Below are 17,240 nucleotides of genomic sequence, written 5' to 3' on the forward strand. Positions count from 1 at the left end.
ATAATATTTAATGAGTCAATTTTATATTTACAAATATTGTTTTTAAGTGACTCCAAGCTTTGTTGCCTTTAAAAATGAATTAATCTAATCATCTAGTTTCTTTTCTTGCATTCTCTTATATGTATTTATTAATGTATACAGCTATATTTATGTTTTTATATACAGTATTTAATAGTAGTCTGTATCTGTTCACACACGAACCCTTACATATATACACAGATGTGCACTCACCCACCACACCCCATATCTCGCCTTCGCCGCTTTGTACCCCCAGTCAGGCGGGCGGGTCTGTGACCAGCGTCTTGTTCGGCTGCAGGACCAGATGGCTGCTTGCCTGTGCTGGACTACCTTCACCCAAACACTCCACTCCCCCATTGCGTGTCTTGTGTGCTCTTATATTGGTCATGTGCTTATATTGCTGAGGTGTTTTTTTCCTGTTCCCAAACTGTATCCCTATCAGGGGCATAGTCTGGGAGTTGCCTTTTTCTCCTCCCCTATCATCATGTCATGCTGTATTTTCATAATACCCTGTCTTCCTGGCCTGTCTACCCCATTGTCACATTGTATGTTTGTATATGTATGGTCAGGGTGATGGGTTTGTACCTTGTAAAGCGCTTTGTGATTTGTATCTGTGAAATGCGCTCTATAAATACATTTTACTTACTTCCTCTCCTAAAACATGTTTCAGGGTGAATTTTCCACACATGACTCAACATGAGAACACAAATGCACGTGAAGAATCCAATGCATGTAGAAATGATTTACAGTATGGAACTTCATTTTTAAAGATTTTAAAGTTGCTCTATGCCGCCATCTTGTGGTCACATTTGATATTACATCTGCATTACATACTTGAAACTGCAAACTGAATACTGAGTGGTTAAACACATGGATCCACACATTTCATTTACACATCATATAAAACTTTCTGCATATTCAATGAATGAATGAATGAATGAATATTTACCCACCGTGCACCTGTTTTCTTCTGTTTTGCTGTTTACAAAATTTTAATTATCACGTGACATTCTTAGGCAACTTTTTCTAATTTATCACCTCTAGTTTTACATTTTTGGAAATCATGGTCAATAATCCTGATTTCTATGAAATAACACAACATTTGAGTAAAGAAAGCAGTAATACTGAATTATTTTGACAAGGTGACAGAAATCATCAAAAAAAAAAAAAAAAGAATTCCACAGCTTCCAGTCCGACATCCAAACACAACATTCTCCATATTGCACAAAACAAAGAAATAAAACCTACAACCGTGCAACCTATAAACTGTCCAACTAGAGCCAAACATCAAAGTTTCACATCACCTCTCTGGATTGTCAACCCGTTCTCATTCCGAACTCGTAAAATAAGTACGTTTGGTCAGTGTCCTTCAGCGTCTGATGCGACGAAAAAGGCACCCTTCGGCGTATTTGTGTAACGTACTGGGGAGAGCCGCAGTTGGATGAGACTTAGCAAGTGGTATGTAAGGGGAAATTGCTGGGTAAGGGTGGTGGATGGGTAAAACACCGGACTTTCACTCAGGAGACTTGGGTTCGCGCCCCGTGTGTGGCGCTTTGTTTCCCCGTCTCCGGCGTGTGTTTCCCGGCTTTTGAGGCGTCCTTTCCCCGTTGTTTTTCTTTTGTTTCCCCGGTCTATGGTGTTTTGTTTCCCCGTCTACGGCATGTGTTTCCCGGCTTTTGAGGCGTCCTTTCCCCGTTGTTTTTCTCCGAAAAAGGGACGGCAATAGCGGCGACCAAGCACGTTTACATGAGACGCTAAAGGAGACTTTTAACGTCAAATAAGAACGAGAAAGGCTCCTACCGAACGTCCTTATTTTACGAGTTGGGTGTGAGAATGTGTTGGGATTGTAGCCCCCCTCAGACTGACCTCCATGCTTAGGTGGCCAGAGGTTTATATATGTTAAGCCCCTCCCACAAACCACTCTTCATTGCTTCAATTATCTCTCAATTATGTTAACATTTAGACATTTATAATTTCACTGATAGTTTCTACCATAAACACATAACACACTCTTGAACAAATCATTTTCCACTCAACTTTAAAAAAGAAACAAAAACACACATTTCCATCTAGAAAATCTCCCCTCCCCTATGACCCAGATACATGGTATCTCCCACCATCAGCACACCTGAGTGGGACTGCTGTAGGCTGCTCTATATGAAGCAGCACTTTGCTTCAGCGCTGGTTCAGACCCAGGGACTGGAGAGAGCGTTTTAAATAATGGTTAAGTAACATGGTTTGTTGTAAAATACAAATGACTTAAATTAATAAACTGAACTGACTAAACAAATGTAATGTGGTGTTTAGTCCTACAGTGTTTTCCTGAATGATATGTATAAAAGTATGACTTCAAATTAATAGTCTGGGTGCTTGGTGACCTGAGTAGGTTTACCATGTGCCATCCAAAAAGGACAGGGCCTATGTCATGTGTACTTTTTTTTTCAGTTACATTTCCCCTCAACATCTTCGTTACTCATTTGCAATAAAGGTTTCCGTACGTTGGAGTGAAAGATTCCTCCTAAAAAATAAAATGATAATTCTGTTTTGTGTCTTTGTTGATGTCGACTTGGTTTGATGTTTTAAAAAAAAGGTTTAAAACCCTGAAAATTTTCTTAAATTTAAAGGAACAATAAATTTTAAAAAATTCTTAAATTAAGTAAACATCAGATAGAAGACTTTTACTCACGTAATATTGTAAAAGGTGACTTTGACTTTGATCAAAGTCTTTTTCTGGTAACATACTTGTACTTTTAATCAAATATTGCTTTAAAGTACGTTATATGAGATTGCTGACATGCAGAGTTTGATGTTGCAACGTATTTTTCTTTCAGTATTGAGAGCTGAGTCTCGTTTATCTGATTCATCTCCTCATCTTCACTGTTGTTTTTTATCTTTCTGAATTTCCTCAGAAGAGATTAGAAGTGCAGTGAAAGTCTCACATGGAACCAAACCAGCGTCTGTCAGGTCTAGGACCAGCAGGCTCCGACCCAGAAGGTCAGTGTGTGGAGGTGAGGAGGCAGGGAGCAGGTTTACAAGGTTTATTAAAATAAAAAGGCTTACAATGAAAAGTGTCCTGAGGCAGGCAGGCAGGCAAAAGGAAAAAAAAACATCCAAAAACTTCTCGAAAGACTGAAGACTCTGAAAACAAAAGCCTGAGAAGGAAGAGACTCAGGGAACGAGACCTGAGGCCTGTACTACGAAGCAAGATCAACATGGCCTGGATTTCTTTCAGTAATCCGGCTTCACTAACCCTAACAACTGCGGTCCTGGATAACCGGTGTCACAAAGGTGGTTATCAGCTAGTTCAATCAACCCAGGTTTGTCCAATCTAGAGACGCGCACGTTCACATAAAAGAGGCAGTGTTTGCGCACCACAACCAATCGCAAACATCTACCAGAGCCGCATGTTTTATATAAGAAGAGCAAATTATAATTCTCCATAAATATGAAGAACCCAGACACAGTTTTACAGGGAAAACGCAATACAGTCGTTGCTTCCTAAAACAGGAGCTGGCAAAAAAAATATTGCCGACGCTGTAGATGCGTAAATTACTCTTATCAATATCACTTCCCCATCAGTCAGGACCAAGATCTGACCATAATTACACTTGTGCTTTATATGTAATTCTCTCCCATTAAAATATATATATATTTCATAAATATACCCATCAGGGAATGTTAATGGGGTTGTCGGTTTCTAAATGTTTTAAAGGGAAACTTCACAGATTTAGCATTAAGCTTTGTATCAGTAGAAACCTGGTAGTATTTTTGAATGACCGTGCTTCCCTCCCTCATGTCCCCTGTTTGCCTGCACGGAGACCAGCGGTGGTCTCGATGCCTCTGGCCGGTAAAGTGACCTCATCAGCGGGGAGCGTTGAACGAGTGTGCCGGTGGAAAGCTAACGCTAGCCGGCCACCTGTTCACCAATCCTGCTTGCAAGTGTCCGCTCATTAAACAAACTGGACTACATCCAACTTCAACGAAACTCCCAACGTGAGTTCAGAGACTGCTGTGCTGTGTTTTTGTTGTTGTGGAAATATTGCTGTGTACTATATATCTATGGCTGTGGACAATCCAGCCTGCTGCTCTGTCACCAGGTAAGACTACTAGGAGGGTGGCCGTGACGTGCCGACGTGTAAGGTGAGCGTATTGTGTCACTTCCGGTGTTCCCGTGTTACAAACGCTAGTTTGCTGCTCCGGCAAAAACTTACTGAACTCTGCTTCACTGTTTAAATTAGCAGCTATTTGCCTGGATTGCATTTGAATTACAATTGTTTTACTCAAGCACTTATACTTAGCTTCACTTACAGCGACTGACTCGCTGAATTTACAATTGTTAAAACACTGTTAGCTACTTTAGCTTAGCCATTAGCAATGGCTAATTCCTCTCTCTCTCCTGCTCTCTCTTGCTCTGTGTGTCAAATGTTTAGCTATTCCCTGCCTCCTTTAGTGATAACGATACATGTAATAAATGTAGTATATTCGCTGTTTTGGAGGCAAGGCTTAGTGAATTTGAGTCACGGGCTCCGCACCATGGAATCAGGATCGTATGCTTCCGTAGCTAGCCAGCACCATGTAGTTAATGCGGCAAGGCACATACTGTAGCTTCTGTAGCTTCTGCTAGCTGTCCCCCGGCAGACCCCGAACCCGGGCGAAAGTGGGTGACTGTCCGAGGGAAGCGTGGCGTTAGATCTAGACCAGGGAGTGCACATGATGAAGGTCGCTCTAAACGGAGCGTCTTCGCCTCTCTAACAGTTTCTCCCTACTCAGCGATACACCGGGGAAGCCAGTTCTGGTTATTGGGAGCTCTATACTACGCGATATGTTGAAGCCAGCGCCCCGGCGGCAGTAGGCCTACCTACGGTCATATGTGTGCCCCCGGGGCTGGAGCGGGCGAAAAACAGAAACCATCTAAAGCTGCTGGGCAAAAAGAACCGTAAATACAGTAAGATCATACTTCACGTAGGTGGTAATGGTGTAAATCGGAGATCACTAAAATGAATGTTGAGTCACTTTGTGCATACGCAAAGACAATGTCGGACTCAGTAGTTTTCTCTGGACCCCTGCCAAACCTGACCAATGATGAAATGTACAGCCGATGCGTCATCCTTCCCACTGGTTGTCGGGGTGGTGCCCAGCTAATGATGTGGGCTATGTGAATAACTGGAGGGCGTTCTGGGGAAAGCCTGGTCTGATTGAGAGAGACGGCATTCATCCCACCTGGGACGGTGCCGCCTCATATCAAAAATCTGAACGAGTTTATCAGACACAAACCATGACAACCCAAGTTTGATATTAGTAATCAGAGGTGCAGTGCTACGCCCCCCTCTGTGCTTCCGTTGGAGCAGTCGCCCACTCATAGTCTAATAAGCACGGTGTCTGTCCCCCGGCTCAGATCGGTTAAATCAAAGGTAAACGAAAGATGCGCTATACTTAACAACCTAATTGGAATTAAAACTACTGCAATAGAACAAAATAGGAAAATTAGATGTGGACTATTAAATATTAGATCTCTGTCTTCTAAAGCAGTACTGGTAAACGCGAGTTGATATCAGACAATAAAATTGATTTATTTTGTCTTACTGAAACCTGGCTGGGCCATGAAGACTATGTTAGTCTAAATGAAGCCACTCCTCCCAGCCATATTAATACTCAAATTCCTAGAGGCTCCGGCCGAGGAGGGGGAGTTGCAGCCATCTTTGATGCAAGCCTGCTAATTACTCCTAAACCTAAATTACATTATAACTCATTTGAAAGTCTTGTTCTTAATCTTCAACATCCAAAATGGAAAACATTACAGCCAATTATATTCGTTGTTATTTACAGGGCTCCAGGTCCGTATTCTGAATTTTTATCTGAATTCTCAGAGTTTTTATCATGTTTAGTCCTTAAATCAGACCAAGTACTTCTTGTAGGTGATTTTAATATCCATGTGGACGTTGACAATGATAGCCTTAGTACTGCTTTCAACTCATTACTGGATTCAATCGGTTTCAGTCAGAGTGTGCACAAGGCTTACGCACTGTTTTAACCACACCCTCGACCTTGTGCTGGCATATGGTATTGAAATTGAGGATTTAATAATATTTTCGCAGAATTCGGTATTATCAGATCATTCTTTAATCACTTTCAATTCTTACTACCTGATTATATTAAATTAGATAAAAGCTCCTACACCAGATGCTTATCTGACAGTGCTATAGCTAAATTTAAAGAAGATATTCCAACAGCATTCGACTCTATGTCATGCCTTAACATAACAGAGGACCTGTATGTTAACCTCAGTCCCTCTCAAATTGATGCATTTGTAGACGGTGTTACGACATGCCTACGGACGACCTTAGACTCCGTGCCCCCCGAAAAAGAAGATGATGAAGCAAAGGAAACTAGCACCTTGGTATAACTCCCAAACTCGCAATTAAAACAAATCTCGCGAAACCTCGAATCGTAAGTGCGCGTTCCACCAAGGTGGAAGAATCTCGTTTGGATTGGCAAGAAAGTCTCAAAACCTATAGGAAGGCCCTAAGAAAGGCGCAGATCAGACTATTACTCATCACTAATAGAAGAAAACAAGAACAACCCAAGGTTTTTTTTCAGCACTGTCGCCAGGCTGACAGATAGCCACAGCTCTACTGAGCCATCTATTCCTCTAGCTCTGAGTAGTGATGACTTCATGAGCTTCTTCAATGATAAAATTACAACAATTAGAGATAAAATTCATCACCTTTTACACTCAACTTCTAACGGTTCACCTTTAAACGCAGAGTCGTTAGAAATAAAGAATCTAGTCTCGCATATACTTAGACTGCTTTTATCCTATAGATCTTCAACAATTATTGTTAAAGATATCCTCAGCTAGCCATCTACCTGTCTCTTGGACCCCATCCCAACGAGACTACTCAAAGAAGCATTACCTGTGGTTAACACCTCATTACTAGATATGATCAATATGTCTCTATTAACAGGTTATGTACCACAGTCATTTAAAGTAGCTGTGATAAAACCTCTTCTGAAAAAAACCCACCCTGGATCCTGAGGTCTTAGCAAACTATAGACCTATATCTAACCTTCCTTTTCTATCCAAGATCCTTGAGAAGGTGGTTGCTAATCAGTTATGTGATTTTCTACATAGCAACAGTTTATTTGATGACTTTCAATCAGGATTTAGAAAGAATCATAGCACAGAGACGGCACTGGTGAAAATTACTAACGACCTTTTAACTGCTGCAGACAAAGGTCTTGTCTCCATTCTTGTTTTACTAGATCTTAGTGCTGCATTTGACACAATTGACCATTCAATCCTGTTACAGAGATTGGAACACTTGGTTGGCATTAAAGGAATTGCTCTGAGTTGGTTTAGGTCCTATTTCTCTGATCGATCTCAATTTGTGAATGTTAATGATAAATCCTCCGCACGCGCTAAAGTTAGCCATGGGGTTCCTCAAGGCTCAGTGCTTGGACCAATTCTATTCTCCTTATATATGCTTCCTCTAGGCAATATTATTAGAAAACACTCAATTAACTTTCACTGTTATGCGGATGACACCCAATTATACTTGTCAATCAAACCAGACGAAACCAGTCAGCTAGCAAAATTTCAAGAGTGCATTAAGGATATAAAATCCTGGATGACCTATAATTTTCTGATGTTAAACCCTAACAAAACTGAAGTTATTGTGCTGGGCCCTAAACACCTCCGAACTTCATTATCTAGAGATATAGCTACTCTGGATGGTGTTGCCCTGGCCTCCAGCACCACTGTTAGAAATTTAGGAGTTATCTTTGATCAGGATATATCCTTTAATGCCAATCTAAAACAAACCTCCAGAACAGCCTTTTTTCATCTCGTAACATTGCCAAAATTAGGAATATCCTGTCTCAAAACGCCGCTGAAAAACTAGTCCATGCATTTGTTACTTCCAGGCTGGACTATTGTAATTCCCTACTGTCAGGTTGCTCAAATAAGTCTCTTAAGACTCTCCAGCTGATCCAGAATGCTGCAGCCGTGTTCTCACAAGAACTAAGAAAAGAGATCATATTTCTCCTGTATTAGCTTCTCTGCATTGGCTTCCTGTTGAATCCAGGATTGAGTTTAAAGTCCTTCTCTTGACCTACAAAGCTCTAAATGGTCTAGCACCATCATATCTAGAAGAGCTCCTAATACCCTATTGTCCTACTAGAGCACTGCGCTCCCAGAATGCAGAGTTACTGGTGGTACCTAGAGTCTCTAAAAGTAGAATGGGAGCCAGAGCCTTCAGTTATCAGGCTCCTCTCCTATGGAACCAGCTCCCGATCTGGGGGTCGGGGGCAGAAACTGTCACCTCATTCAAGAATGAACTTAAAACTCTCCTATTTGATAAAGCTTATAGTTAGGGAGTGAGGAGTTGCAGTGTTCACCTAACTGGCCCAACTGCTTCTCTTCATAATTGTTAGATTAATAATACATAACAAAGTAGAGGGAGGCAGGCCAGCCAAGCCAGATCCGGCAGGGGGAGAGTTCTAAGCCCGAAAAAGCTACCTCTCCTTATGACCTGTCTCTCTTAGTTACCTGTTATAGTTAGCGCTGTTATAGTCCTAGACTGCCGGGGACTTCCTTCCTTTGACACACTGAGCTGCTCTCTCCTCTCCCCTTTCTATTACTGTTTCTATTACTGTTACTATTACTATTACTATTTGTGTGCAGCCCGTCCCAGAAATGCTTGTTACTAATCCTAGCTTCGGGGAGTTTACTCCCCGGAGTCCTTATGCTTTTTTCCCCAGCGTATTTCCTTGGAGAACGTTGGCACCAAGATCCTGGTTGCAGCTGTCGCCGTGGTCCTGCTGCACTCCTGCTGAGCTCAGCGATGCCCTGCAATGTCATGCTGCGTCCTGCTGAACCCTGCAGCTTCCCGCTACATCCAGTCACTGTTCCATTATTAATGTGACTACTATCGCCACTGTTCATCACACCCCCAACCGGCTCGTCAGACACCGCCTACCAAGAGCCTGGGTCTGTCCGAGGTTTCTTCCCAAGAGGGAGCTTTTCCTCGCCACTGTCGCACTGCTTGCTCTTGAGGGAATTACTGGAATTGTTGGAATTGTTGGGGCTTTGTAAATTATAGAGTGTGGTCTAGACCTACTCTATCTGTAAAGTGTCTCGAGATAACTTATGTTATGATTTGATACTATAAATAAAATTGAATTGAATTGAATTGAATTACTAGTGGAGGTGGGCTGTGTTACCCCGGACTGCCTGTTGCAGAAATGGGGTGATTTGTATCCAACTAACTGCTAACTGCTGGTGGAGTTTGTGACTGTAAAATGCCGACAATTCTAGCTACATCCCACGCAAATGTACGCTGTGTTTATACTCGATGTTTATACCCCAGCCCACCAAGAGCTAATGCTAGTAGCTATGTGTTAGCCTTCTTTTATTACATGGCTTGGTTGAATTCTAATGTAGAATGCGGTCTGTTATTTCTTGATAACAGACCGCTGCTAAGGATAACACACCGTTGCCATGCAAAAGCAGAGCGTTGCCATGGACGCAGTTTTGTTCACTCTGGAGGACAGCTATCAATCAATCCGCTGAAAGAAGTCTGGATAATGTATCAGCTGTGGCCAAAAAAAAGCATGTTTTAAATGTGTAACACCACTTGAGCCACGGTGAAACGTTTTTTCGTGTATATGGTTGAAATGACAATAAAACCCACTTGTTGAGTTGATCGTCTCACTGTCTGTCTGTAAAGGGTAGGCGTGGCTTGGGAGTGGCCTCATACAGCAGCAAAGCAAGTGCATTCTGGGATTTGGTGTCTTTCATCCATATGAGCCAAAAACACATTTTCTGGCTATCTCGGCCTAGAAGGCACCAATTTCAATTTTCTTTTCACATTTTGTGAAAAGAAACATTTAGAAACTACATTAGTGACCCAATTTAAAGATATATTCAGCTTTCCAGCGGTGAAATTTCCCTTTAACTTTTATATGCGCACCCCTCTCTCTCTCTTTCTCTCTCCCGCTCTCTCCGCCAGAGGCCCGTTCCAGAAAGCAGGTTTAGTGAAAACTCTGAGTTGGTTAACCCTGAGATGAGGGAAACTCTGGGTTTTCCGTTCCAGAAAGAGAGGTAACTTAACCTCGGAGTCAGTTACTATGGTAACTGAGTCTGTGAACCTAACCTGGTTGGGAGCAGGTTTTCTTCAAGAAACCTCAAGTTTCTCTCGGTCTCCTCCCTCTCAGAGGAATTAATTTCCTCATTCATTCAGTCTGTATCAGGCGCATTTTAATGCAGTTTGTTATCTGCATGAATAAAAAGACGTAGCCTATTGGTTTATGTTAGGCAGACTATAAAACGTGTCATGTCCTTTTGTTGACGATTCCGTTGATGAAAAAGCTGTATTAATTCACAGAGTTTACATGGGTATTGAGTCCCGACTATAGATGTATTTTCATTTCCACATAACCGATTTGAGTGGTATTTTTTAATCACAGTCCATTAGATATGTAGATACCTTATCTGTCCTCATATCACTAACATCAACCATCGTGGACAGGTCCATTAGATTGTTTTTTGCGATGATACCCGGATCACTTTCTCCAGAGAAGAGTTCTTTAACATCAGGGGAACAACGCCAGAGGATTTATTTCCTACTTTTCTTCTCCCTTCACTGGAAATTTTGGACATTCTAGTCAAAGGTGCGCTCACCTTTGCTCACGCAGCGAAACGCCGGAGGAGAGGGAAACGGGCTGGTGCGCTTGGGCGCGCTCCGCCAGCGAGGGATACGCACACCGTTACCGGGCATATTTCTCTCTAACGTGCGCTCACTGCCCAACAAACTGGAGGAATTACAACTGCTGTTGGTTGGAAACAGGGACTTTTCTTCATCTGCTGTTTTGTGCTTCACGGAGACGTGGCTCTGTGGATTAATACCGGACTCTGCGCTGCAGCTGGCAGGCTTCCAACTCTACAGAGCGGACAGAGACACGGACCTCTCCGGCAAAACTAAAGGTGGAGGAATCTGTTTCTACATCAATAGCGATTGGTGCAACGACATGACAGTGATCCAGCAGTATTGTTCTCCTGACCTGGAATCTTACATCATAAACTGTAAGCCTTTTTATTCACCCCGTGAGTTCCATTCATTCATTCTGGTCGGTGTTTACATCCCGCCGCAGGCCAACGTGCAGGTCGCACAGCGCATGCTTGCCGATCAGATTCTATGTGTGGAGCGGACCAACCCGGACTCCCTAGTTATTGTCCTTGGTGACTTTAACAAAGGAAACCTCACTCATGTACTACCTAAATACAGACAGCATATTAAATGCCCGACCAGAGAGGAGAACATTCTGGATCACTGTTACACCACAGTCAGGGATGCTTATCACGCCGTCCCCCGTGCTGCACTGGGACTCTCTGACCACGTCATGTTTCACTTGATCCCCTCCTACAGGCAGAAACTAAAGCTCTGCAAACCTGTAGTGAGGACATCAAGGAAGTGGACCAGACTAGCTGTGGAGGATCTCCAGACATGCTTGGACTCTACTGACTGGGATATGTTCAGGACTGCTACCAACAGTCTGGATGAGTACACAGAGGCTGTGACGTCATACATCAGCTTCTGTGAGGACTGCTGTGTTCCATCATGCACCAGGGTGAGTTTCAACAATGACAAACCCTGGTTCACAGCCAAACTCAGAAGGCTAAGGTTGGACAAGGCAGAGGCGTTCAGGAGTGGAGAAAAAAACAGACTTAAAGTAGCAAAGTACAAGTTTAGCAAGGCGGTGAAAGAGGCTAAACAACAGTACTCTGAGAAACTCCAAAACCAGTTCTCAGCAAACAACTCTGCTTCTGTCTGGAGAGGGCTAAGCCTAAAGTCTCCCACTCCACCAACGACCGACGCCTAGCCAACGAACTTAATGAGTTCTACTGTCGCTTTGAAGGACAAAGGGTCGGTCCTGTAACCATCCCCCTCAACACCTCCCAACAAAGGGTCTTCCCTGATTCCATCCCCCGCGACACCTCCCAACAGCTACAGCTACAGTGCATCACCTCCACCTCCACCTCCCCCACCTTAGAGGTCTCCCCCTCCACCTCCCCACCCACCTCAGAGATGACTCTCTCCATCAATGAGGAAGACGTCAACAGACTGTTCAGGAGACAGAACCCCAGGAAAGCTGCTGAACCGGATGCTGTCTCCCCATCCAGCTTGAAGCACTGTGCTGACCAGCTGTCTCCAGTGTTCACAGACATTTTAACACCTCACTGGAGACATGCCACGTGCCAGCCTGCTTCAAGTCCTCAACAATCATCCCCATTCCCAAGAAGCCAAGGACCACAGGACTTAATGACTTCAGACCCGTCGCCCTGACATCTGTGGTTATGAAGTCCTTTGAGCGCCTTGTGCTTTCACACCTCAAAGCCATCACCGACCCCCTCCTGGACCCCCTGCAGTTTGCCTACAGAGCCAATAGGTCTGTAGATGATGCAGTAAACCTGGCCCTCCACTACATCCTCCGGCACCTGGACTCCACAGGAAACTACACCAGGATCCTGTTTGTGGACTTCAGCTCTGCCTTTAACACCATCATCCCGGCTCTGCTCCAGGAGAAACTCTCCCCGCTTGGTGTGCCTGACTCCACCTGCAGGTGGATCACTGACTTCCTGTCTGACAGGAAGCAGCATGTGAAGCTGGGGAAAGACATCTCCGACTCACAGACCATCAGCACCGGATCCCCTCAGGGCTGTGTTCTTTCTCCTCTACTCTTCTCCCTGTACACCAACAGCTGCACTTCCAGTCACCAGTCTGTCAAGCTTCTGAAGTTCGCGGACGACACCTCCCTCATCGGACTCATCTCTGATGGTGACGAGTCTGCTTACAGGTCGGAGGCTGACCACCTGGTGACCTGGTGCAAGCAAAACAACCTAGAGCTCAACGCTCTAAAGACAGTGGAGATGGTTGTGGACTTCAGGAAGAATTCAGCCCCACCTGCCCCTATCACACTCAGTGACTCAGTGTCTTTCCACTTCCTGGGTACCACAATCTCCCAGGACCTCAAGTGGGAGCTGAACATCAGCTCCCTCGTCAAGAAAGCACAACAGAGGATGTACTTCCTGCGGCAGCTGAAGAAATTCAACCTGCCAAAGACAATGATGGTGCACTTCTACACAGCCATCATTGAGTCCATCCTCACATCCTCCATCACCATCTGGTTCGCTGCTGCCACTGCCAAGGACAAGGGCAGACTGCAGCGTGTCATTCGGTCTGCTGAGAAGGTGATTGGCTGCAATCTCCCACCGCTCCAGGACCTTTACGCCACCAGGACTCTGAAGCGTGCTGGAAAGATTGTGGCTGACCCCTCCCACCCCGGACACAAACTCTTTGAGCCACTCCCCTCTGGCAGGAGGCTGAGGTCCATCCGGACCAAAACCTCACGTCACAAGGACAGCTTTTTCCCCTCCGCCACTAGCCTTATAAACAAGGCCCGGAAACCACCCTGACTCTCTCCACACTCACCTCTGGCTCTACTTGCCACTGTACTTAATCTGCTCTTTTTATCTTAATTGTTACTCTTATTTTATTACATCCTGTGTGTGTATATATACACATATATTTATACATTTATACTTATATTGTCTGTTCTGTTAACCTGTTTGTTAAACTTATTTTAGATAATGTGTGACATGCACCTACGACACCAAAACAAATTCCTTGTATGTGTAAAATATGTACTTGGCAATAAAGCTTTTCTGATTCTGTTTCTGATTCTGATATGTAGATAACTTATCCGTCCTCATATCACTAACATCAGCCATCGTGGACAGGCTTTAACATCCCAGCAGATTCTTTGTGTCGCATTACGTTTTTTGCAAACGGCAGTTTTCTTTACAACAGTGATGCGGATCATACTGTAATAGTAAAGCCACTGTATGTAGAGCAATCAGAAAAGTGAGACTCACTCTGAAACGTTTTTTAAATGTTTTTGTAGTGTTCCCTGGACACAAACCAGTGAGAGCCATTAAAAAGAAAAATTATTATACTTATAGTTCTGTTAATGATCATGGTGCTGCAGCCTCAGAATGGGATTAGTATAGTTTACTGTTTCGCCCACAGGATTGCACCTGAATGAAATTATAATACAATTCCAGTTTTCACCAGTAATATTATAAGTTTACTGTGATTAAATATGAAATTAATGCGTACGCATTGACTCAAGCAGCAATTTTCTCCCACACAAATTCTCTCTCTTTTGCAGCATTAGCCCATTGACATAGCCACTGTCTTGCTTTTTTAACGAAATACATGTTCAAACTCGCTGTTTGTGCGCATGAGTATTTCCGCTGACCAGTTTGTTTGTGGTTGTTACCATGGTGAATTGTAGAATCATGGCTCCATTCATACTGCCTTTTGTGCACGCGCGTAACCCTGAGTGAACATACTCCGAGTTGATTGAACCAACTCAAATCAGCTGTTCTGGAACCGAAAACTCAGAGTTTCCCATCTCGGGGTAAATCAACTCAGGCATCAGGTTTAGACTCAGAGTTTGTTAAACCTCCTACCTGGAACGGACCCCAGATCTTCTAAAGAACGGTGACGCCGTTATCAATCGAGTATTGATTGGTCAGTAGGCGGTGCTTTTACACCGGTTGATCTCTTATCTCAAACTTAACCTGCTCCCGACCAGGTTAGGTGTTCAACATGAGTTACCATGGCAATTGAACCTGATAACAACTGATCCACATTCGTGATACAGAAAACCCTGGGTAGAACCTTAATTTAGCTCGTTAACGCCAAATCCTGCTTTGTAGTCCAGAGGGGTATTGCACAAAACCAGGATAAGGGATTAAGCTGTGATATTCAGGTTATCCTGGATGAATTTAGCTTTGACTTGGTTGCACAAAAGCAGGTTGAATTAAGCCCAGCCAAGTAACCATGGCGATGTATTCTTTACAGCTAGCCTGGTCCAGAGCAGGCTAACAGCCAGGCTAAGATTAATCCTGGAGTCTGATGTGTTAAATCAGCTGCCGCTCTGATCCGAAATAAACGTGTTTAACAGTTATTCCGTTGTCTTCTGAATGTGTTCTGCTTCATTTTATTAACATGCATTAGGCTACTTGTCACTATTGCTGTCACAAGTTTGATTTAAATCCTACTACTGCAGTTGTTGAGATGGTAATGGTAAAAAGTGGGACGATACGGAGGAAATGGGCTTCCTCCACTGCTGTCCCCGTGAAATGTGCCCCGTGCAACGCGGGGGCAGGGGGATCCTCCCACACCGTGCAGCGGACTCTAAAAGCGGACTTTTAGCATCAATAACGACGACAATGGGACCTGATCAAATGTCCTTTTTACCAGATGGGAGTGAGAATGTGTTGGAACGCCACAAAGCTTCTTAATTATTTTATTTTGGTGGGCTGTCACTCGTCACCTTGGAGCTTGGGAGTGAGAAAAAAAAACATGAATAATAACAGGCTACACTGTTTTACAGATATGCTGCTTGTGTGTGATGTCAAGTACTTTTCTAGTTTTTGTCCAGTCATGCTTGTTCTGTATGAACATAAATTGTAGAAAGATATTTAGAATTAGACATAGCTTATGGAGATCTGTGCATATGGTTGTAAAACATATTCGCGATATGAATAAGCTTTGAAATTAAGCCTAGTCCATTTCCCAGGAACAAGTTTTTTTATATATATAGTGCTTTACAGGCTACCTAAAAGACACTTTACACTAAAACCAGCACATTTAGGCGCATAAAACAGATACAGCAATAAAACCAACACATAAAAACGCATATTAAAGCAATTTAAAACGTGGGAGTAGAGATTTTTTTAATCCATTATTATATATATATATATATATATATATATATATATATATATATATATATATATATATATATTGTTTGCGGGGCTTTTTCCGTTTGAAAACAGCCGTATTTCCCTTTTTGCATATTATATAGTATATATAATATATTATATGTTTCACCTCCTCGTAAATTTCCATTAGAAGCTGCTGCTCAACGGTTGAAACATATGCTGCACACGTCTTTTCCATTTCTGCATCAGTTAATCTGTGATCGATACCGTGGTCTATTTAAGAAAGCCATGAACGTGCACTTATCCCAGCTATGTACACCTGGCTGACATAGCTTCACCTACTTATCCTGGCTCGGCAAACGTGCAACCGATTGAGCCGCGATGAGTGGATCACACTAAGTCAAGCTGCGCTTTTTCATTTATCCTGGATTTCTTTATTCTACTTTTGTGCAATAGGCCCCAGGCCTCAGGAGAAAGGACGATGAACTGTCAACAGACAAAGAAAGCACAGAGACTAAATCCACAAGGTAATGAGGGTAGTAAAGAGAGACAGGTGACATGATGAACAGGTGGAACACATCAGGGCGGGGCAGCCAATCACAGAGGAGGGAAAACACAAGACAGGAAGTAGAACCTCACATGACGAGAGAAACAGACTTTACAAAGTACAACAGGAAACTGAAGAATGAAAACATACACACGAATGGAACAGGGTCAAACACACACAGGGATAGAACAAGAACAAAACAGAGAACAGGGAATGAAATGACCACAATAGAAGAGGAAAAACTACAACTGAGAATTACAAGGTGACAGCGTGCATCAATAAAGAGTTTCCTTTGTGTCGGACAAACAAAGTGTTTAAAATCAGACATTCGGTGAAACTTCAGTTTGGTCTTCAGTTTGTAGAAAGAACTTTTGGTACGAATTATAGGAAAAACTTTACCATATAAAGTCAAATAAAGATGAATTCACAAGTAATTTATTATATGAAACTTTATTATTCTTCACACCAGTAGCGTAGCCAGAAAAAAGACTCTGGCTGTGATTAAAAAAAACTGGCTATGCCACATTGATTGTCAGATTAATGTTCACCTCTACAAATATATTCCAATAGGCCTTCATATTAACTCTCCACTCTGTTCAAATGGAGGAAGTTACATTTTAAAATCAACAACTGCAAGTCAACAACAGTAGCCCAAGCTTAGAAAAACATTTCATATTAAGACTATAAAAAATAATTCCGCATCTATATTTTTACGTGTGCCAACTGCCACTGTGGGTGGCACTGGCACACCTCTTGCTACGCCAATGCTTCACATGTATTCTTGCTGGAAAAAAACTTCCATTTTCTTTCATATATGATGTTCAGCTTTTCACTAACTAAAAGACTCTCAGGTTACTTTCACATATTTTAAGTTTTTAAGTA

This window comes from Perca fluviatilis, chromosome 9 (genome assembly GCF_010015445.1).
Source record: "Perca fluviatilis chromosome 9, GENO_Pfluv_1.0, whole genome shotgun sequence".
Classification (NCBI taxonomy): Eukaryota; Metazoa; Chordata; class Actinopteri; order Perciformes; family Percidae; genus Perca; species Perca fluviatilis.